The 24,717-nt window shown below is 37.0% G+C and overlaps 2 long non-coding RNA genes across 3 annotated transcripts; both read right to left on the bottom strand.

Annotated features, from left to right (window-relative positions):
• Positions 1-6,613: 6,613 nt before the first annotated feature.
• Positions 6,614-12,252, bottom strand: LOC122188949. Its single transcript, XR_006181680.1, has 3 exons — positions 12,164-12,252; positions 11,361-11,456; positions 6,614-7,024 (listed from the first exon to the last, which is right to left on the bottom strand). It is a non-coding gene; the product is annotated as an uncharacterized LOC122188949 (long non-coding RNA).
• A 4,705-nt stretch (positions 12,253-16,957) lies between these two features.
• LOC122188942 lies at positions 16,958-23,845 on the bottom strand. Of its 2 annotated transcripts, none has more exons than XR_006181674.1 (4): positions 23,656-23,845; positions 21,812-21,968; positions 20,713-20,847; positions 16,958-17,843 (listed from the first exon to the last, which is right to left on the bottom strand). It is a non-coding gene; the product is annotated as an uncharacterized LOC122188942 (long non-coding RNA). The 2 variants fall into 2 exon arrangements; XR_006181677.1 differs by having other exon boundaries at positions 16,958-17,838.
• Between the last annotated feature and the right edge of the window lie 872 nt (positions 23,846-24,717).

The following is a 24,717-nucleotide window of genomic DNA, read 5'->3' as shown; positions in this document are numbered from 1 at the left end:
TTATTTCTGTACCACAGACTTGGCAGGAGCCAGGCTTTCTGCAGAGTTGCCTGCAGAGCTGAAGAGAAGACTAGTGTTGCCCTCGTTTTGGTCTACACTGATCTGGTAGATTTGCCTTAAGTTAACTTCAGAAGATTTTTATTTCACATACTTGTCAGTCTGTTTCTCTCAAACTGATTTTTAGACAGTAAATAAGCTTTGCTGCGGTATTGTTCTCCCACAGAAGAGGTTTTGCAGAGGAAATCTGGTTTGCAGCTATACCTTCTGTTCCTAACAGGTGATTTTAAGTAATTATTTTAACATTTAATTTGCATATTTTAATAAGAACTGATTAAATTGTAACATCAATTAAGACTTGAGAAATGTATTCAACCTTTTCCAAACTCTTTTCAAGAGTATTCCCGAACTGAGTATAACTTCCTTGTTTATCTGCTACTTTATTACATTAATGATGAGTTAACGTCTTCCTCATTTGATTGTAATCAATGGGCTGTGCTGAAGCCAAACTGCCTAAGGGCTTTTTCAGTTCTTTTCTCCAAAGCTTCTTACAGAAGTTATGTCTTGTTGAGCTGTTTTCAAGCTAACATGTTAAATATATTGTGATCACAGATGTGAGAATCCACTGCTGTAATATCAAAATAGACAACAGAGCCAGATCCAGGAGTGAAGTGAGAAGCTAAAATACCATTTTACTCATCTGAAGTCAGATGAGCAATTTACAAAAAATACTGTAGGTACTAAGAATTTAAAATAAAAATCTTTGGTAAATCAAAAGCCAAGAACCTGTCTACCCAAGTGTCCTGAGAATTCAGTTTGCTGAATATGCTCAGAAGATGGCTTAGGCTGAATTCAGCTGACAACATGTGATGGCTGTGACAGTCCTTCATGTTGTACAGAAGGGATCAGAATTCCAAGCCTTTTCCTTCCTGACTGAGTGCTCGGCCTGTGAGGCTGGATTAGGGCTTCAACATTAGCTGCTGCCCTCTCAGACACAAATTTTCTCAATCTGACTGCATAACAGTGCAGTTCTAAAGTAATGACAAGCTACCCCAGAGCCTAGGAGTGAAAGCATTCCCCTGGAGATTGCCCTCTGTGGGTAAAGATTTCAAAGACCAGCATCCAGATGTCTTACACCTTTAACTGTGGCTTAGTACACAGAAATTGGGCTGCTTCTGTTTGCACTAGGAATCAGAGTGCTGATCCAATAGAAATGTTACAGTCCTTCAATATACATTTAAGTGGATAAAAAAGAATTCATTTCTTCATTTCCAGGGTTGGCTTCCCAGTGCTTAGGAGGCTGGCTGCTCCAAGTGTCAGACTAGGTGCCTAATTCACCTACAACTACTGCAAAGACTTTCTCACACCTGAGTTGTGTAAGTTTATTTTATCAATGAAGAGACTCTACCAGCCACTTTAACTAAAACCGGCAGCATAATTTTACTAGAACCGCGACCCTACAGAAAATGAATTAAAGTAGTTGTTATACAACCCACCATTTTAATTAATATAATTGAAACCTAGTACTCAGAACATAAAGCTTCTACAGATAGATTATATCCAGATATTTTTTCCATAATTTAAAAAAGGCAAGTATATGAACCTTATTTACTACCGACAAAAAAATTCGCTTTATTCTGTGGTTCTCTAAGCTTGATTAGTTTCAGCTCCTGCAAACTTACAAAGCATAAAGCTATTTCTTATATTCACCTGAGAGAGACCACTGGATTTAAACATTCAGAAATGTACCTGTTACTTCAGAAACATCTTCTACTATGTGTAAACATTTTGTTTTGCAGACAGGTGTGCAGAATACATCTTGAATGAAATATTGTGGAATCACAGAATATCCTGAGTTGGAAGGAACTCACAGGGATCATTGAGTCCAACCCAAATTCAAACACTATGTCTGAGAGAAGTGTCTGGATGCAGCTTGAACTCCAGCAGCATGGGGCCATAATCACTGCCTTGGGGAGCCTGTTCCTTGGGTGGCATCACCAAAGTTGACTACTTCAAGGTCACTATGGCCAAGATGGCCATCAGTCACCACTTCACCTACAAGACCTTCTCTGTTTGAGTATCTCGTACTCCTGAGTATCTGTTTAAACTCCTGATTCTTTAGACATTCTCTTGACAGAGCACTGAGAAGTAAAGGGGATTATGCTTCATCAAGTAGCTGCCTCTTCTACATTTTCACCTAGAAATCTGTGGTGATGCAGTTACCAGTGACTCTTTCTGACTTCACTAACTATATATTATAGTATATATATTATATTATATATATATTATAGTTATATATATTCACTAACTGGAATGGACTGCCCAGGGAGGTGGTGGAATCACCGACCCTGGGGGTGTTCAAGGAAAGACTGGATGTTGTGTTGAGGGACATGGTTTAGTAGGAGCTATTGGGAATAGGTGAACGGTTGGACTGGGTGATCTTTTAGGTCTTTTCCAACCTTAGTGATTCTATGATTCTATGATTCTATATGGAAACAGGATATTCAAAGTCAAAGCTGCTAGGGAGCAAGGACACATTGACTCCTGTCTTTTTATGAAATGTTTTTCTCTGCAAATGGATTGATGTCAAATCTCTGCATCTCCAAACTGCATGATGGAAAAGAGCAGAGCTGTCAGCATCTACAGTATGGAAGAGAACTTGAACGCCTACTGAATAAGGGCCACCTTTCCATCTTGGCCTTACCTTAGTAGGATAAAATCCCTGGCATTTTGATTTAGCTTGAGTGTTAGCTACGGCCTAACCCTTTGGTAATTTCTTTCACATTTCTACACTGTGAACTGTACACATTTCTACTGTCTATGGCTTGTGATTCTACAGCTCAAATGAGAACATTTTAAAATGTCAAAAGAAGAGAGATTCTCTAGATCTGATAACTAATGTTTAGCAGTGTCAGTCCTACATACATCTGCAAGAATATATAACAAAAGAGCTGAGCAAGACTTGAAGGCTTTATTGGGTGTTCAAAAACAATCTCAGGTTAGACCTTTCTTTACCTTGAGATCTTGTCATTATTGTTAATCAAAGATCTTTAAGTAAGCAAACAGACATAGAAAAAAACAGCTCCATATTACCTTTTAGAGAATTCAGTCCTATTTATTATTAACAGCTGATTTTTTTTGTAAATAAAAATACTCAGGATGCTCTTAATTTTAATTGAAATTTTAAAAAGTACAGCTAATGTCTTTGTACCATACCATCAAACACAAAAATACAGCAAATCACCAAGTTGTCAAATTCCTAGTGAAATGTTCATAAATAACACTAAAAACCTTATCTCAGTGAAATCATTGAGAGTTTTACCTTTGAAAGTGGCAAGGTTTTACTGAAACAGAACATTTTGGTATTATTTATTAATTATTTGTTTTCATTTATAGTTTAGTTCTATTCTGAGGCTTGGTAGTTTATTCATAGAAGAGTGGTGAGTCTCAAAATTAATTCAGAAGTTTACACAAATAAGCTCTGGTTGCGTTTTGTCTTATTATCCATCATTTATTAACTCTTGTAGCAATGTTGTAATGACTCAGAGGACAAAAACAATAATGTGACTCAGTGAGTGATTCTGTACTTCAAGAAAGTGAATAGAAAAAGCTATCTAAAAGCTGAAATTTGTATAAATTCTTTGGTGGATAATTATGACTAGCAAGGACATTGAAACAAAATCTGGATTATTGCAGAAGAGACTGGAAGACAGCAAAGAAAAAAGCAGCCAAGAACAATAAGTTCTTCCATGCAAAATATTGCAGTGCCTCAGCTGAGCTACTGCTGGTGTTCAGCTACCTCAAGTCAGCTAGCTTGGATACCTCTCCAAGCTGCTGCCATCCTGTCTCAATTTAGAACTGCAACCGGTTCTGAATCTCAAATCACATCAGATAGATAGAGACTCCAGCAGTTTCCAAAGTTCCATCACTCCTAACTATGTACTTTGAAATTAATAACAATAAGCTTAATAATAAGCTTAGGAAGCTTAGGAAGTTCTGCACAAACATGCGCAAGAACTTCTTTACAGCGAGGGTGATGGAGCACTGGAACAGGCTGCCCAGGGAGGTGGTGGAGTCTCCTTCTCTGGAGATGTTCAAGACCTGCCTGGATGCCTACCTGTGCGACCTGGTGTAGGGAACCTGCTTTGGCAGGGGGGTTGGACTCGATGATCTCTGGAGGTCCCTTCCAACCCCTACAATTCTGTGATTCTGTGATTCTGTGAATAACATAGAGACAAACAATGTTTTAGAAATGTCTGAAAACACATAAAGGACAAATAAAGAAGATTGAAATATTTTTTCCCCACAACAACAGCTGTAGAAATTGAAAGCTTTTGCTGGGTGCTACAGAGAGCAATTCTATCCTTAAATTTCTGCTGGTGGCTATTACCAGCTGTTTAACAGGAAGAAAAACAGGCAGAGAATGTAGATCTTTATATTAATATCTGGAACCACACTAAAATACTAAATTCTGTAGACTCTGTTTCCTTAAACAGAAGATGAAGACAACCTTTTTCTCTTGCATTACTTAACTTTTCCTTTCGTGGAACATAAATATAACACAGCCTTAGGTCAGGATAAAAATCTTAAAGACTATGTCTTGTATTGGGTGTCTGCTTCCAGTTTAGAAGACCTCTTTGCCAATGCTGACAATTTGATATGCTCTGGGGTCCACTCAAGATTCTGCTTACCTAGCTTTTGCTCTGAATTGTAACATTATAGACTACCAACTTATACTGCAGAACTGGTGATTCATGTCTGAAAGGTTTTTATCTTGTTTTGGTTCATTAATTTTTTGTTTTACTACAAAAAGTCACAGTAACTCTTGCCAAGTAAGGTTTTGAATGAAAATGTTTTATGTATGCCTCCAAAACAACAGAGCCTTTTCTTTAAATAATCCTAAAAGGTGTAATGATTGATCCACTCCGTTTGGGATATAGCTGAAGCTGGGTCAAATTCCTGATCTACTTCAAAAGGTCTTGCAAAACCTCAGCAAATGCCATGTCTACAGAGCTTCTTTTCCATTACAATGAGATTATAAAATTATTATTATACTTCACAGAAGTCTTGTAAAATTCCACACATCAAGGAGTGAGGGTACTATAAATTGCAGTAGAGAGAAGAGAAACAGCTATTTGGGCAAAAAGTAGTAGAGTAAGTAAATATTTCTGTGATAGCACTAAAGGGACTTGATGAATTATATTCAGAAGTAGTACTTCATTTCCTTGTTTTAAAAGCCTTACTCAAGATTTCAAAAGCTTGTTGTGGTTCTTGTTGTCAGTAGTTTCAAGTGGCCTCACCACCAAAACTGCAGGAAGGTTTTGTTTAGACATCTTTTTTATTTTCACAGTTTAAAATATAGTTTATACCATCATACACGTATTATTTTTAAAGGACAGAAAAGTTCAATCATAGTTCAGAATTGTAGTTACTTCAGACTTCATACTTCAGAATTGTAGAAGTTTTGTAAAAGCAGCTTTTGAAAAAATTCAGATCATCAGAAAATTTTCCTGAGATTGTTTTGTTTGTTCAAATACCAGTGAGAATTTGTGTATGCTATAGAAATGTAATGCTATAGTCTACATTATATATTTATATAATATTTAGAATATTTATACAAACTAATAAAATGGGAACAAAGACACAAATTGGGATGCAGTGAAAATTACATTTTTCTGTGGCAAGATTGTTCAACTTTTGTCAGTCAGGTCAGAATTTGATGTTTTTTTAGATGGAGATGGTTTATCTTATGAAAAGGTTTTGTTTTTTATTTTAAAGGGCATAGTTCAACTTTGGTTTGGCTTTTACTGTAAAATCCTTTTCCTACAAACAAAGTGTTCTGATTTATTGCCCTCAATAAGATCCCCCAGGCTTGCTTAAATTGTTCAGAGTGTTAGAGGTGTAATTTTTGCCAAAAACTATACTAGAATAAATATTGCATATATTTTCAATTTGTGGTAAACGTAATGCAAAGCAATTCTGGTTATTAAGCACATTGCAAGCTGGCTCTGTGCAGACCTCCCACACACATTGCTACCAAAGCACTTCAGTCCTGGCAGTTAACACCATATGATATTCCACTCTTGGGTTACCTTCTGAGTAGCAACTGCCAACTTGGTCTGCAAGATTTGGAACGTTTGAACCTATAGACCTGACAACATAGTGGGTTTTTTGATTTGTTTTATTTAGCACTATGCTTTTTTCACACGAAAATGCTATGGATATCTGTTCTCTGTGAAGGATTTCTACGGCATCCTTAACTTTGATCGCCTCCTAGAAAGTCAATTTTCTTCAGCTTTTATTTACAGTTACAGGCCACTTTCTTCCTAAATTAAGCCATTGGCTTTTCAATGCAGCTTCTATTAGCATAACAACCATGTGCTTATTGAGAATGGAAATACGTATGTTCTTCAGTCTTTTTCTGAAATTTCTTAGAGCATAAGAAAATGGTTAACTGTCTGTACAAATTGACATTTGATTATTAGAAAAAATACACTCATTTCTTTGAAATGAGAATAGCCCAAAATCTGTCTATGAAGTACAAAAATATTCCTCCTCCACAGTACTGGAAAGGAAAAGCAGCAGGTTGTGAGTAGAGAAAGGACAGTACAGCTGGTTTTATGCATTAACTTAAATTTATATTGGCTTGTTCTGTATTACACACTAGACATTTTCCAGTGTTGTTCCATAGTAATCAGATGAAGAAATCTCAAACATGGAGAAAACGGGCAAAGTGAGGAGAGGCTGCTTTGGAAAGCGAATGGAGACCAGTAAACACATTCTTCACTTTATTCTACCTTGCCCTCTCTCATCAGTGCTATGAAAGCTCAGTGCTACGAAAGCTCAGTGTCGCATGTAGCTCTGGATCATTTGCCATAGCAACCAAATAAATTTGTGCATGCCTAACAAGGTAAAGTATTGTCCAGTCATACTTCCTTCACAATCTTGCTGTCAAAAAAGATTTGTAATAAGGACAGCTCTCATTACAGTCAGAGAAATTCAGAGCCCCAGACTTTCTGAGAGAAACCTAAAAAAAAAAAAGAACACTGTTACTGCATACATGTGGAAATACTTTACTTGTTTTGGAAATATAATTAACTGTAGGATTAGAGAAAAATACTGAATTAATGCTACTGAAAAGACTACCTGCCACGTACGCACCCATAAAATCAAAAATAAAGAAAAACACATCCAGCTGAAGCAGCACAGAGAATCCTAATTTCATTCGACAGAGTATTTAATGTGATCCTGTGACACTTTATGTTGAACTCACAGTCCAGTCAAACAGTAGAAAGTAAAAATGTTTTCAGAAACAAATCCTTCCACAAGGCATGCTGGTTTTTGGATTCAAATAAAATTGAGGTACATTATTCTTTTTAAAATGTGGCAGCCGTAGAACTCATCCTTTTAGTTCAAATGCCATAGGGTTTGCTTTTCCTCATTCCTTTGGCTGGTTGCACTAAAAGAAGCTCTCTGATGTTGAGGCTTATGATTTTTTCTGGGACTGGGATGGTGCAGTTCTCATACAGCTCTACATGGGACCACAGTATCTGTCCACTTGCTGCGCTCAGCTGGTGTGCCTGCTATGTTCCTTTCTTTTCACATACAGTTAATTTCTAAAATTAAAATCAATGTACTTACAGGAGAAACAATAAACCAGTAGAGTGCTGATATAGGTTTATCTCTAAACACCCTGCTTGGTAGGAACTGGTTTATTTACTGGATTTATCTGAGCAGTTCGTCAGTAAGGGATTAATATTTATCCAGTTCTGGTTCATTCTCTAGTTCTGTCTCTGTCCAAACCAGTTTATCAGGCTGATCAGGACACTGAGCCCAACCTTCTTAGCCCCCCAGTTATATCATTAACAGCACTCATGTGCCTGCCGAGGTGCGACTAATCTTGAAGTCTTCCTTCCTTGTTTTTAAATTTAATAAAAAGAGCTAATTTGCAAGATAAACAGTCCATTAACCTAGTCAAATGTTCTGCTTTTGTCCTCTTTGCTTCTGTGCTGCCCTCCATTCTTAATACTTATTCCTCTCCATCTTCTCATCCCTTTGCTAACTGATGGCTTTCCTGTCCAATTTGGCAACAGACCAAAGAACATATTTTAGTGTAAATAATTCCTACACATGGGTGCACTGGGATTAGTAGTTGCCCACTTGCATCATTCACCTCTGTACATCCTCATAGTAGCAACAAAAATGAATTTAAATGGAAAAGATTCTTCTTCCTTTCTTGAACATTCCTTTACTTCTCACTGGTTTCTGAAATTTCATATTTATCCTGTCTCCTTATCTTTTCTTCAATAACAAATACAGGCAGGACAACCAGAAAACTTGTGCCATTTAGTGATAGGACAAGGAGGAATAGTTTTAAATTAAAAAAAGAGGAGATTCAGATTAGATGTCAGAGGTAAATCATTTATTCAGTGGGCAGTGAGGCACCAGCACAGGCTGCCCAAAGAAACTGTTGGTGCCCCATCTCTGGAGGCACTCAAGACCAGGTTGGATGGGGCCCCAGGCAGCCTGAGCAGGGGTTGGGTGGATTTCAAGGTCTCTTCCAACCTAAGTCATTCTGTAGTTCTAAGATTCTGTAATTCTACATTAAGATAAGAGTTCAATTATCCAGAGAAAATCATTTTGTGCACCTTGTTCCAAGAAAAGCAGAATCATAGCTCAGCAGGTAGTGCTAGATTAAATGGCCATTAGAAAATGAGGAGAGTACTGGGAAAATATTGATTATGTGGCCATTTTGGGGGAAGGAGGACTGATGCCCTGTTTGTGTTGACACAGTTCTGCAACCTTTTCTACACGACAACCATGCTAATCCTATGTTGGAGTCTGACAGATTTATACACCACAGTTAGACTTTCCACATAGCCATGCACATTTCTTATCTCCAATGAAGTAATGTTTTGTTGCAAAGTAAACATACACTGGTATCTTCGGGTGTACATGACCTTATGTCAGACCTAGCCATCCTTGTAAAAGAGTGTAAGATAATATCCAAATACAATATCTTGTCAAAGGAAATAGAAGAAAGTATTTCTGTGGCAATTCCCATGTTAAACTATCAAGATACAGTGTGTCATATGTGCAGGAACAAAATTGAAAGTGCTTTTTAAGTGTAAGAAATTGTTCCATTCACCTCTCAGGGAAGAGAGCTTTCACACAGAAAATAAAAGCTGCTTTTCTGTGTTGATCTGATTATCTGTGGCAAGGGAACCCAACCTGTTCTTGCAATTGAATGAAAAAAAAAGCAATGAAAATCAGTAGCACAAGAAACAAACATGAGAAAAGGTGCTGAAAAAGCGTGATGCAGTACAGCAATCTTTTTTTGTAATTCCTTTACTCATTACTAAAACATTTTGATTCAGAAGAATGAAACAATTTTGCTGCAACAAGATTCATTATGTAAACTCCTCAGGGCAAAGATCCAGTGTTTGTTATTGTTATTTTTTGCATTCACACAGATCCCAGACTCAACTGAAGCTTCTGGATGCTAGTATAATACAAATATGACTGCTGCTAACACTAATAACTCTGGTAGCAAGTGTTACAAAAACATTTGTAACAAACAAAACTGATAAAATTCTTCCCCTAAGAAAAACAAGAATTTAAAATCATTTTTAGGGTAAACTGCATTCTCAGGACACACTTCCCTACCCAAAGCATAAGGTTCTTCCTTGTCCCTTTATCTTCTCTTCAAATTCTAACAGCTTCTTTCTCACATGTGACATTGTACCTTATTGCAGACTTCTCTCCTCCTTCTGGACAAGTTCCACCCTTCAACCATTCACCCCCAGGCTCTATTTTCCCTCTCCCATGATGCATGTGGCACTTATCTCAATCCCCATGCAACCCTGGAAATGGGATAAGGTACTGTCCAGTGTGCACCATTCTAACCTTTTTCCTGGATTAACAACATCTCAGTTTTCCCCTCCTTCAGTCTCATATCTATTTTCCTTTTCTTACCCCATGGACAACTTAGCTAATTGAGGATCCTGAGACTACTATGCTGACATGAAACTAGCAAGTCAGCATAATGTGCTGCTATCTTGTAGAGGATAAAAGAAACTACACCTACTATTTAAGAATTTAAACATGTTTTATTCCCTTTCCAAACTGTTTCTCCTTTCCATCTTCTAGTTTTCATTGCTAGATTGTTTTTTGTTTGTTTGGTGTTCCCCCCCCCCCCCACCTCATCTTCCTAGTGCATAGCATTCCTCCCTTCTCTGCTGAAAGATTCTGTGTGTGTTTTTTTGGATGCAGAAAGCTGTAATGTTCCACCCACTGCATTGCAGTTGTGATGAGGAAGCATTCTGTAAAATACAGGACTCCCAGAAGATCTGAAATATGATTATATATAATTCGTAAACTGTTAATATGTTATAATATTTATTTAGGCATCATAGATGAAAATAAATAGTGGCATTGTTCCCCCTACAAGGACTATACTTCATTTATTTGAAGAGTTTGGCTTTTTTCTACTTCATTCCATTATCCTTATTTCTTAGCGTCCACTCTCTTGCTGCAGAAGTTACATGAGTTTATCCTTTATGGCTGAGAGGCAGAGCTTGCCTTCTGTCTGAGTCCAAGTGAAGACTTAGAGTGGGCTTCCTCTTTCCTGTCTAGCCCAGCCCATGAGCCATCACTGCTGGAAGTGTAGCAAAGCTAATTTAAAAAGTCTTGACAACTGCTACTCCCCTAGACAATTTTCACAAGGCCTGATGAGTAAAGTTCAGACCATAAAAGTAGGTCCACTGTAATAAATATAATGCCGTGCTCTCAGATTCTCTTCAAAATGAGTTACAATCACAGGAGCCACCAGAGGAACAACCTAACTGTGTGGTCAACAGATGAGATTTTCACATTCAACACCTTTTGTGTATTCTAGGAATATTTTTCTAGCAATATGAATATTATTCTAACAATAATTGAGCTATTTTTTGTTATTTTAATATAGATTTTCCTTCTTGATTTGCTGTAGTTAAAAGCAATGAAGCTGCAATGCATATAGGAAGAATATCAGAAAGGAAACTTGCTGGAAAGGTAAGGAGGGAAGAAAGTAGGAAAGGGAAGAGAAAGAGACGAAATAGAGAGAGAAAGGGAAGGAGAAAGTGAATAAAACTCCAAATTTCTATTTCTATCCACTCCCCTGAAGGAACAAGTGATGCAATACTTGCTTTCTTTCTTTTTGGTTGGTTTGTTTTAAATTATTTCTTTTAAGACAAATAATAGATTTTTCGTCCAAAACCATGTACACACAGCATATAGAGAGTAGTATTAGAATAACAACAGAATTCACGATACGCTTGTTTCTACATTATCTATTTGAAAAATTAGTTTAGTAAGTGAAGTACTTTATCTCTTGGCTACATGCAGTTCATTGTTTTCCTATAGGTGATGACAGATCTCTTTCTTGTCACACTTGAGATCTGGCAAACAGTTATTTGGTGCTGTTTAAGGCAAGTGAAAAAAATATAAACCTGATTCAGAAAATACTGGAAGGTGAAAGGCAGAAAGATATATGTTTACATTTTAGCAGGAAAGAAAAGATGAAGATTAAGAGAAAGTTTCAGCCTACAACTGTTTCCTACTTCTAATGGATGTGTTTAATGAAAGGATTTCTAAATGCAAAGCATAAGTTTCAGCTTTCATCTTATGAGACTTATAGTCTGGGCCTGTGACAAGACAATAATTACAGCCACATCCATTATAGCTGTATTTTATCTTTAATTGGTATGGCATGCTTACATTAATTTGATATTTATTTGTTCACCTATGCAAAGGCCTCTGGAGGACATTAAGTATTATACCTCATGCTCTGTGTCTCACACTCTTTAGTACTGCATTCTTTCTCATTAAAACATGAGCAGTTCCTAAAAAACTTCTTGACCAAAAATAATAATAATAATAATAATAATCTGGAAACCATTAAACTCTTACTGGAGGACTGTGTTCATTCAGTTGCAATTACAGTTGAGAAAGACTTAATTTTCTAGTTTTGTCCAGAACAGAGAATTATCCACAAGGTAGGTAAGTAAAAACGAGTATTTGGTATGCAAAAAGATTTAGTTTGAGTTGTGTTATTAAAACTCACCTTAAGTGAAGTGCCAGGGGATTTCATAATTAACAGATAAAGAAGAATGCTATGGCTTCCTACCTTTGGTGCAAAAGTTGACAGACAAATTGGCAACAACTTGCAGAAGGTACAGCCAACATTCTTCTTCAGGAGTAAGTAATCTATTCATTGAACCCAGTAGCTTCCTCCTAGAAAGAAAGGCAGTGGTGAGACCACCTTGATGGGTACTGACAAACCTGCCTTTAACACCTGTTCTCATTCTGGAAAATTACAGAGAAGTTGGAGTTACACTGCTGTTACTACAATGGGCTTCCCTTACTCTGTATTCAGACAGTAAAGCTAACAGTCAACACTGACTTGAAACAATTTCCCAGAGTGCTTGGGAATCTTGCCAGATACTTATCATCTTGATCACACCCAGTACAGTAAATCATGTAGAAGATTCATTTGATCTTTTGATTATTTTCCTCTGAAAAAGGATTCTGGTATGGGCACCTTGACACCCCTTTTCTGACAGGAACCCATTTGGGTATATTCTTCAGTTGCTGCTACTTAAAAACACAGCAAACAGATAAAACCAAACCAAAACACATGTGAGCTGAGAAAGCCAAGAGTGCAATCTTAGTTGTGTAAGAAAACAAATAAAGCAGATATATCTACTGTTTTCTAGAAAAGATTTGCTCTTATAAATTCATAAATTCATGCATAGGGGAAAAAAAGCAGTTCATACTATCTGCTACATACACCTGGAGTTGAAATTCTTATGGGAGAAGATGCTGCTTGAGAAAAGAAAACAATATACTTACCCTGATACTTCACAAGGATTCTAGCATAAAAGTAAAATGACTGTGCCCTTCCCCCATTATTTTCCCCTTTCTTGAGCATAGAAATTCTGTGTAAGCAGATGATAGCTACAGCCAAACAAAAATACAGTTCAACTCTTTCTTTAGCTCCCAAATAAAAACAAGGAGATTGATTTTTTTTTTTTCCAGGATTGATGTTTTAAGCAATATTTACACATCCAAAAATTGAGAAGAAAACAAGTTTAAATACTTGTTCTTAGCTATTTTTTGAGCTTACCATTATGAAATTATTATTCCAATCTAGAATCAGGAAAAAACCCACCAACCCTTCAGTAATGCTATAGTGCAATGGAAAGCACAGCAACAAGAGCAGTGTGGCAAAGACTTTTGCTGCAGCAAACAAGAAAGAGACTAAGTGCAACAGCCATGTTTACAGAAAGAAAGTGGAGAAGAAAAAAAAAAAAAAACAACAACAAAAAAGCTGCTTACATTTAGTAGACCTCAGGTATACAGGGATCTTCAGAGAGAATTCTTGCCCTTTGGTGCTAACCCTTAAATGAGGTCTGGGAAGGGGTAGATCCTGGCCCAACCCTTTCGGTCACTGAGGTGCATTGCATTCACCTGAGCTCCCCTGAATTGGCTTGCCTTCCCACCAGATGTTCAATCAGTGGTTCAGGCCATGACTTACTATTTCTGCTACACCTTACCTTATAATTCTGATTTACAACTCTAAAGGGTATCCCTAAATGGAATTCAAATTCTCCTTTCTTATCTTATATCCACTGTGCTTCTATTTCAGCCTCTTACGCCTTAAGTTTATAATATAATATAAATTATGGTTTTTGAATAATTTCTTCAACATGTTCTCCCTAGTTTTAACCTTTTGATCTCAAATTTCCCCCGCTGAGTACCAACCCAACACCAACTGTGTTGAGTTTCTAGTTAAAATACTATGTAAGAACCTAAAAGGTCTATTTCCCACATATTAAAATTCTTACAGCAGTTTCGCGCAGAACAGTTTCGGCCTCCACACTTGGAAATTCAGACGATAAATGAATTCTCTGTGTTTTTACACCTCAAAAAAGGCAACTTCAGCTCAACAAGTTGAAAACATCTGAAAAAAACTGCAGTCCATGTGTGCTTGAGATAGAGCCTTTGGAGGTCTTCAGCTAAATTTTCCAAAAAGTCTGACTGCAGTGTGCATACACAAAGCAATACAGACTTGTTCTGAATTTCTATAATCTGTTGTAAGATAGTGTGCTAGACTATATGGTGAGATCAAAGAAAATAATTGCCATCTTAGCCTCCTAATATTCTACATTCCAATACTAATACTGCCCTTGCAGAGGTTGAGGCAGGTGGCCCCTCATTCTTTGGAGATGGAAAAAAAAACAGGAATCATGTGATCATATAATTGAAGAATGTAAATCATATACAAAAGTGAGTCAAATTACAGGAAACTGCTGGTTTTGTTCCTTATTTCAACTATCTTTTATCAAAATTTACTTTCTTTTGACTTTATTTTTTAAATATATGTTATTGAACAATTTTGTCTTCATTCTCCAGTCATCCAGCTTTATGGGGAAAGGCCCTCTTCTGTTGATCAGTCATGATCCATGACTGATCCATGACCAGTCATGATCCGTGAAATGCATAAAATGTATAGGTTTAAGTCCGTATCAGCTCAAACCATTGATAGTTTCCTTTTCAACACAAAAAGCTGGACTACTTATGGCCTCTTTTCTGTGGCAGTCTATACCTGTAGGCAATGGATGATGGTCAGTTGCTTGGTCAAGAATTAGAATATTAATACTGATTTGTTTGACTCTTTATTTTCCCAGCATAAACCCAGCACTAGTCTCCGCGTTCACCTTTGTTTTTCCCTACAAAAAGGGAATATAAATTAATGTTCTCCTTTTATCCAGAAGTATGTGATTACACAACTCTGTCAGCTGTAATCAGCCCTCAAAACACTTGAAGTTTTCACTGTACTTATTTTATTAATATGAAACAAATCTGACATCCCACATAAAAACAATTATTAAGCTGAACTTTTGTTGCCATCCAGAGCCACAAATCCATTTAAATATCTAATGGGTCATTTTTTTTTAAACCAACCACTTCAATTTCAACAACAAAATCCTAATGTGACCACCTAAGGCACTGACAACAAGCAACAGTTCCTCAGCACTTTCTAAAACCTCAGCTCCCCACATATATACGTAAAAGCTGTACCTTTTTTTCAAAAGCTGATACCCTTTTTTTTCATTACAAATATAGGCAGCAAAGTTCACCAAATATAATTTCAGATAGGTTTTAATGCAAAATAAGTGGTCAAAGAGTGGCTTTCCAATTGCTGTCCCTTTAGGAACATCAACTGCACCCATGCTTCCCTCTCACAAATACTGCATTAAAGTAAAATCTTCTCCGAGCTTAAAAAGACCTTCAACAAAATACATCTGCAGTTCAGTTATCAACATCTGGTGACAAAATACGTAACAACAGCACATCAGAAAAGCACTGAATCCAGTCAGAATTGAGTTAAATATTTATCCTGATTAATTATAAAATTCTCAGTGTCTTCTGTGTTATTTTTAGAACTTCGATTTAATACAGACAAAGGCAGTGAGAGGAAGAATTTGGTGCAGGATAAAAGATGGTTTTTATGCTCAGTGCAGCATTTGATGCTAAGGAACGTGCTATATCAATTCTGCAACAAAATGTAGCATGTAATGCTTTCCTGTGCAGAAAGCAGCAGAGCAGCTTTCCACGGCGGTCACTCTTTGCCCTTCACACACACCTCATCCACCAACTGGATCTATCTTGGAGGAGAGACCTTAAATTCCTGCAAGCGGCTGTAAGGCACATGCAGTAGCAGCAGTGTACTGACATTTGCTAAGCACCAGTGTCCCTCAAGTGACTGGGAGCGAAGCCATTGACGTCACTGAACAATAGGCAAAATATTTCCTCCTCCTCCATAGTCCTGAACTGTAAACACCCAGCTTGCACACAGCAGGCTGAACATTTGGGGAGAGGCAGAGAAGGAGAATGTGAAAAACTCTCAAGTGATGCTGCTGAAAACAAGCAGCTGTTCCTGCATAACCAGCCTCTTCTTGTCCCTTCCATTTTGCTTGTGAAGGTGTCTCCTTAGTGCAAGTCACATGGTGGAGAAGATAAAGCTGAAATATGCTATTAATAAAACTGTGTCTCCTGAACTCACAAGGATTTTTTGAAAGTAAAATGCCTGACATAAATTAGAAAAGAAAAAAAGGAGAAGGGAAAAAAAAAAGAAAAAAACATTCTCTCCCTCTTTCTTTCTCCTTTGTGCATTATTATGGTACTTCAACAGTCATCCACATATTTTGGGCAGGATGAGGTGGGCTGCATATAGTGAATTTCAGTCTTGGTCATACTGCTCACTGTCACACGTCATTGCAAACCAAAGGAAAAGGAAGGGTAACATTTTTGTCTTCAGAATTACAATTACAAAGTCACACAAATGAGTATATGTTCTGGATTCACTGTAAATTCTGTTTTAAGCCCTTAACCTGTTATGCTTCAGCATAAGCAGAAAATGAAAAGGCGGAGTTAATCCTGAAAAGTGAAACCTAAGTGCAGCTTCTTGTAGCTATGTATTAGAAATAATGATGCAGAGATTTGTTAGGACTTGTCAGTAGTTGAAAAGAACTGGCAAAATGTGAATACAGCAAATCTTATTTGCTTTTTTAAAAAAAATTATTTAATTTTTTTTTTTTAGCAGTCTTTCAGTACGAGCTGCAGTCCTACAGGTGGTAAAACTTCCCTATTTTCAGAGCATCCCTGGAAGACCCTTAGAGTGAAGGAGGAGAAGCACAGGGGGTGGTATGGCACTGAACAGAGCCTGGACATGCTGTATCTCTCAAAATGCGGCACTAGGGAGGCCTGAAAGCTGCTGCAACCTACCTCAGGGAATGCTGTGTCAGAAAGAGAAATTGATTTTTTTCCAAAACTTCCTTGAATTCTAAAGCCAACATTTAAGGAAATCCTAAGAAATATCACATAATGTGACTTTTTTTTTTTTTTTTTTTTTTTTTTTTTTAAATGCTTCTCTGAAAATACTGCCTAATACGCCTGTAGAGGACCTTGGAGTGCCAAAGAAAATATTTGTGTCATCGGCTTACTAAATGAATAGTCATATCTATGGAAGCCAAAATGATTCAGGTGATCACCATTTATATCCTCCTCTTACTTCATTTAGGTTTGCTCACTTTGCCCACAGGAGATGGTGGAAAAGCCCTCTTCCATCACACTTATTCTCCAGACAGACACCAAGGAGTCATCCACACCACCTGGTTCTACAGAGGGCAGCATTATGAGCCAGGGAGAGGCATCATTTTTTTCCTGTCCAATGCTGCTCTCTGTTGAATGAAGCTGTAGGTGGCACATCGTATTTGCAGTATATATTGATTTATGATTTCAAAGTGCTGAACAAACAACCCATTCTTCCAAGCAGACTGCAATTAATGACTCATTAGCCCCACTTTAATATGCAGGAAAAGTGGGGGACAGTGGTTGCACAATTAATCTGCTAGGCCGCTAGGCATTAAGGATGCCATATTCTGCCGCTCTGCCTGTGCTGCTTTAGCTTCACTGCTTGAAGCATCCAAGTGGAGGAGAAGAAAGAACCTCATAATCTCTTCTGTGCTGCTGCACTTCTGGGCTTTGACACCTCCTGTGCACACATTCTGTCCTGTGAGTCGATGCACTGGCACTGAACTCCACATCTGGCTTGTGCTTTCTCTACAGCAGCTGAAATGCAGCTTCTCATCTTCCCAGGGAAAGGATGCGTTGCAAGGAAACAGTCAGTTGGATTGTTTTCTCTTCCTTCTTTCTTTGACAGTTTTGTCTTGCCATGGGCTGCTCTTCTGTCGGATGTCTCTCCTTTCTGCTGGAGAACTTGGTGTCAAAATCGAACTGTACTGGGACAGAAATAAGCCAATTGAGTGAGTAAATAGATGCCTGGAAAGACCAGGTACCATCAAACAAGTATGTGTAAAATTGACACAAGATGCTTTTTTCCTGCTCTAATAGACTCATACCCATGTTTTAATTGTACCCAAACGACCATCTGTTATGAAGAGCAGTGTGCTTGCTTCACTGACGTAATTCTTATTGGAGTCTAGGAAAGCCTTGTGCTGCTTTGGGAAGCCAAGATGCTAGGAACATTTATTTCATTCATAGTAATGCAATTTTAGAACATACCTTTAGGCAAACATTTGTGCATTTTAGTACAAATATTCATGGAGAACACATATTCTTGGTTGCTTGCCCATATTGATATGAATTTGATAAACACTCATTCTTAGTAGCTTCCAAGGTTTTCTGCCTTTTCCCTTTGTCATTGATGAAAGCAGATATTTCTCAGTAAATATTGTGTTTGGACACATCAACATTTCAAGTTACTGCCTGAAAATGTGTGTTGAAGGAGTAAAGGATCGAGGAGAAACAAGAGAAATAAAAATGAAAGAAGCCTTTCTTCTATGAATAAAATTGATTTTTCTGTTTTTGTAACTCAAAACATGAATAGGTGAATGAATTCTACACAAATTCAGCTTCATGCAGAGCCTGGGAAAAGGTGGTGAAAGTACTGGAAAAGTGTGCTCTGCAATCAAGTCTCCTAGAATTTTAACATTGGTGAATTTGCATACAATTAAAAGGTAATGGAACATAACATTTCCTTAAGTTCCCATCTAATCTGAAACACTAGAAAGTGTAATTTATTAAAAAGAGCATAAGCAGCATTTTCCCTTCCTTTAATCAGACCTATGACAATCAGAAAAATCAAAAGTAAATCTAAACCACATGCGTATAATTCAAAACATAAACAGATTCTTTAGCTTATATACATACTGTGAGAAAATACTTGGGTGAAAAGCATCACTGTTCTCCTGGGAAACAATGGCAGAGACATTGTATGACTGAATTTCCAGAGACTGACATTTCTTTACAGAGCAACATATAAAACATTTATTGTTTAAATCCTGCTCTAAAATCTATCATGTTGTGGGCATTTTGACCATGTTGAATTAATCCTTCTTTTTTCTTAACGAGTACTTCAGCACTCATGAGAAGGAAGATTATTAAAAAAGCAGCTTTTATGTGTCCAAAAGCTCTTGACGTTCTTAGGTTAATTATTTAAGTGTCATTAGAATTTAGAAATTCATAATTGAGACTCAGATTGTGAATTTTGGCAAATATACTACCACCAGAGTTCTAGACTGAAATGCAGTGTGTGAAGTAGGCTTTGCTACTTAAAGTAACTGAAGAAATACTTCTCCTCTTCACCAGAAAAATAAGAGTTTTGACATGGAAAGCAAAACATTCTCTGAATAGCTTATTGAACTTTTCTGGAGGTCCTCTTGAGTTCATGTTGCTGTTGACACTGAAGCATTACATGATTGGTCAGAATTTCCAGTCTTTACCTAACAGCTGGATGTCTATCCCCAGCAAGAGTACCTATGTTACAATCATAAATTGGATGGAGCAGATAAAAAACTATCAACTGTGACTGAAATCAGATCAACAATAATAAAAATGAAAGAAAAAAAAAATCATGTTCCTTTACAGTAATTTTCAGATTACTGAAAATTTGGTCCCCAAAACTTCAGTGTCTCAGATCAGAAAAATCTTAAGAACTGTAAAATTAAAGCAAAGAGTGATTTTTATTTCTTGGAATAATTGAACTCATTAGATATATTACAAAAAGTATATTGATATTTCTGGCCCTGTTTTTGAAATAGAAGAAACACAAATAAACACATACCTAATAGAAAGTATTCAGAAGCCTTACTCAACTATGAAAGAAATGTTGAATTTCATCTTCCTCTGAGAATATAAGTTCATTTTTAACCAGTAACTACTGCACTGTAGAAACTGATTATACTGCTGTTGAAGACAGTAAAGACGACACATAAAGGAAATAAAGCACAGGTAGGTCTATTGCTCTCACCCTGACTAATTGCATGTTTAAAATTAGACATTCATTAAAGAGCCCTTAATTGAAGTACAGAGGGAAGAGGATTAGTTCCTAAAAAAACTGTCATTATTCATTGCTGTGTGTATAAGGAAAGCTTCTTTCCTGGCTCTGCATCCTGCGTGGTAGGTCAGAGAAGATAAATTCTTATTGTGAGCACAGTGGCTTCAGCTCATGGAAGCTTCCAATATGGCAACAGCATATATTTCCTTTTGTAGTAAATTAATATAACTCCCATAATAAAAAACGATCTGTCAGAGACCAGAACTCCTAGGAAACCTCATACAGAGACTGAATATGTTCTCTATATACTTTTTTATTTCCTTAGTATGTAGCTAAAGGAAATACAATGAAATTAATGTAAAACTCAAGAAACTCTATGTTGTACACAATCAAACACTGATAGAGGCTGAGTTGCTGACATGCAAGGTCATAGCAGCTGTGCTAAGTCTTGGCTTATCCTCAAGGTTGCCCTGACATTCCTGGTGTTACTTATAATTTTGGAAGTTAAGAGCAGATTTATTTACTTAATAGGAGGTTCAATCTATTGCTCTAGAGCTACCTTACTGGAAAAGCTGGTGTATATCAAAGGTTCATGTTTATGAAAATATAAGGCAAGCAAAATAAATCAAAAAGAAAACTCACTGAGAACTTTGAGAGGTACCGGTAAAGAACAACATACTTCTTTTGGCTAGATATTCATTGTAGATTGAGATGAAGAACATGATTTCGTCCAACATTTTTGTGGTTAATTTGCTGCCAGGATGTTTATATGAAGTAAATAGCTGAAATTGGAAATTTGATTCTCTACTTACCAGTAATATCTCTAATCTGAAAAGCATTTCATGAGTTTAACTCAGAACCTGGCTTATGTGCATCTAGGATTTCACATTTGCTACAATTAATTTCATAATTTTCTCCTTGTTCTGGTCATACGTTGCCACATGTCTCTTCCACACAAATGCAAAGGAAGAAAGAAAAAGAGGTTAAAATATCATTACCCAAACACTTATTTTTTTATTTTTTCAGCTTTTCAAAACAATTGTATTACCTGCAAGACTTTACTGCACAAACTCTTTGGATTGAATTTAGTCAATAAGAAGTGTTAAAGAGAACAGAAGTTCATCCTACATGAGAGTAAAAATCATGTTCATATAGCACTTGCCTCATGCTTTAGGCATATACCAGCAAAACTGCTAAACTGCAGACACTGAGCATCAAACTCACAGAGTGGATATTCTACAAGGATGCAGGGAAAAAGGATAATTCATAGCTATCAATAAAGGTTTTAAGTCTTTCTTATAGAAGAGAGCTACTAAATTACAACCATACAATTGCAATCTGAAGCCATATGATTTCCAACCTGTCACAGAATCTTATCATTTTGATGGCATTTTCATCTTTGCAAAGGTCAGAAATCTGAAATAGAGCACCATTATCTCATAATGAGTATTGAGAGAGATAGATCCCTTATGTGTCTGCATAGTTTGTTATTAGAAACACTACTGTGGACAAAATCTTAATTGCTTGCCATAAAATGCTAATCTTATTTTTTCTTTAAGGGAAAAGTATTTGTCAAAAAGGTACACCTTAAACTGAGCCACAAAAAAATAAGGCTTTTTAAAATAAGGCTTTCAGAATACATTATTTATGTATCAAAAATTCACATTTTTAATTCTTAAGAGCTGGAGAAGTTTTTCTTTTCATAATGGCACACCACTGTTAATCAAAAGGTCTACTCTGTATTTCATGGAATAAAGCCAAGATAAAATCACGTTTCACCTGAAGGGCAAGGCAAATGAGCTCTCTTGTTTATCATCTACTTCAAGTTGGTTTTTTTTTTTTTTTTTTTTTTTCCCTAAGAATATTTGAATTTTGTCTCTTAAATTACACTAAGACGCTGCTGGAACTTACGCTGCCCTCTGCTGGAAAGAATACATTTGGCCTTTTCATGAAAAAACAGCGCAGTGAGTAAGGGCCGATGTTTCTAGACCCCAAAGCTGGGTGTTCCCCTTTGGCGAAGCCTGCAAGCAGTTGGCATGGTCTGTGTATCCACAGGCAGATGTTTGATCTACAGATAACGACAAATAAACATTGAATTTTACAAAAGTAAATGAACATTGAATTCAAGAAAGTAAAAACTAGAAGACTGTATGGTTAAGTTCCCCAAAGTCAGGAAATGCCAGAGGTGAAGTTTCAAATGGAAATGTGACTCTAATCCCACGCGTGTATGCATTTACAGGGCAGATTTTAATTATATGGGGGAAAATCTAATTATTTATTCTACATAATTTGGAGATGTTCTTCAATTTAGGTAGCTTTCAGTTTGGTTAGCCATATGCAGGAATTTGCCTGAATCTATTCTTTACATTAAACTCCCCAAAGGTGCTTGCTTGCTTTTTGTTATTGAAAGCAGCCCATCCATAAACATCAGATGCAAAACAAACTCATTCATAAGCAGACTGAGAACACAAATCTGAATTGCTGGAATAGACTCATTTTTAATTAACAAATTATTTAGTAGAATAAAACATTTAGCCACCACTTACTGTCAAGCCAAATCACTTTCCATAAATAGAATTTTGCACAAGCAAGGGGCAATTAGATCAGGACAAGCCTCATTGTGTAACCATTGTGTAACCACCTATCTACCTACAGTGAATGAAGGATGAATTAAAAACATTTGTACAAACATAAATGGTTGAAGGAAAACAAGTGAATGTCTCTACCATGCTCTTTCAAAAAAAGTAGGCAATAAAGCAGCGCTGATTAAACTTTTACTGTATATCTCCACGTTTCTGACAGGTACAGGTTTTCTTTAGAAACTGATATGAAAAAAAAGGCTGATAAAAGAGACTGGGAAGCAAACAGTATACAGAAGGGAAAGTCTTCCTTTATTTCTTAGTTCTGGTTTTGATTTAGCTTGCATGATGGATCTGGAAACCACTTCTCCTATTCTGAATTCATTCTGAGGAATGGAGGGGAAAATGAGAATTAAAGAACTTCCTTGCTTCAGTTTGAGGTAGTCTGATTAATCTTTATTTACGGATAAACAATGAAAAATAGCACACATGCTGCTGTGTTCAAGGTCATACATATCCTGTACATGACACAGATATCAGATCTATTTTTAAATCATTTACATGTATTAAATGTGCCGTTCTGCAATCAGACACCTAAAGTTAGGCACAAACTACACACAAAGGCATACCTTTGTTTAAAATCATACCCCAGACGCAATCTAGTTATTCAAGTCTTAATCAGAAACCAGAGTTGTAGTTCATTTGCAGCTGATTTTTGTCAGACTAAATTTCATTTTACAGAGCGTTTCAGTAACATGAGCAAACCCCAGGCAGCAGGAGTTTGGTACAGGCTGGAGAAGCCCTTTCCCTGTGTTACCTGGAGGCAGCACAGTGTTCAGCAAGTCTCTTGGATCCAAGCAGATGTGGTGGAAAATGTAATTAAACGGATTTATTTTTTTTTTTTCTGGGGCTGGTGGTTTTGCATTGCTCTGGAGCAGAAATGCCAATAAAGCAGCAATAGACACAGCCGTGTTTTGTTGCGGAGCAGTCAGAGTACAGAGCGTACGCACAAAGCATGTTCATGGAACCCAGGCCTGGGGACGTGTCTAAGCCAGTGCTAGCAGCACAGCTGGGTAGTATGGCATGCGTGCTTAAAGGCCTCCATCAAAGACTTTTACGGTTTGTTCCCATAATTTAAACCCATGAAGGAAAACAAAACCGTCCTGACTTCCTTACCAAGGGAAGTTCCTGATCTGAGTACATCTGTCTGACATGTGCCTATCCCTTCTTCCAGGTCCTGCAGCTTTCCAGCAAGCAAGCCGCAGAGCTGTTTCCCACTCATTCAGACAGGAAAATCCAGCAGTACAAGAATATATTTTTCTTTCCCTTCAGCTAAACCTCTGCCCATCTTCATGTTGTGGGCCTTGCTATAATAGAGGGATTCTTCTCTGTACATATAGGAAAAAGGAAACTGTCCAGAAGCACACAGTGATCTCATTGCTGTATCACTTTTCCCACTAGCCTATTTTGGACTCCAGGGTAGGATCCTGGGGCTTAAAGACACCCGAGCGCCTGACTGACCTTCTGTTCTCTCCCTTGGTTCTTGGTACTGTGCAAATGAATCCAGAAACCTGCAGATGTTTCGGGTAACATAACATTTGACTGTTAACAAATGTGGCATTGCCTTCATTAGTGATTTCCTCCTTGATTCTGTGACACATAGTGGAATGCTGTGGCAGCTGATGAAGGGAAACTATCTCAGTCTTAAATCTAGATGAAATTACTGTTACTTTGTGTGCATACAGAACTAGCATGAAAATCAAGTTTTAAAAGAAAGAACAACAAAAACAAAGGCAAAAACCACTCGACTTAACTAGAAATGACTGTGGAAGGAATGTTTGAAAAAGAAATTCTAATTTCCAGAACCAATTTAAAACTTCAATGGCCGAAGCAAGCAAAGAGAGTCTTGTGAAATCATTTGTCCTCTGATAACACCTCAGAAGCGCTGACGTGTGGAATAATACATAATATTTCTCACATTTCTTTCTTACCATATAAGAGAAATGCATTACTTTCTAGAAGTTTTGAGAAAGGAAGAATTATTCTTGCTTGTGTTCTTCTATTCTTCTGTGAGTAAGTTATTAAGGAAAGCTATGTTAAGAAATGAGTTTCAGTATAAAAATGTCTTCTTCTACAATCACAAGGCATAGGATAGGGAAGGAGGAAAGCAATAAATTGCCAGGTCTTCATTCAGCTACATGAAAAATTATGTTTTTCTATTGGTTCATTGCTTATATA

This window comes from Lagopus leucura, unplaced genomic scaffold, assembly GCF_019238085.1.
Source record: "Lagopus leucura isolate 7727_CA_CO unplaced genomic scaffold, USGS_WTPT01 Super-Scaffold_73, whole genome shotgun sequence".
NCBI classification, from domain to species: domain Eukaryota; kingdom Metazoa; phylum Chordata; class Aves; order Galliformes; family Phasianidae; genus Lagopus; species Lagopus leucura.
The sequence above is the reverse complement of the archived record's forward strand: the minus strand, read 5'-3'. Positions and strand labels throughout refer to the sequence as shown.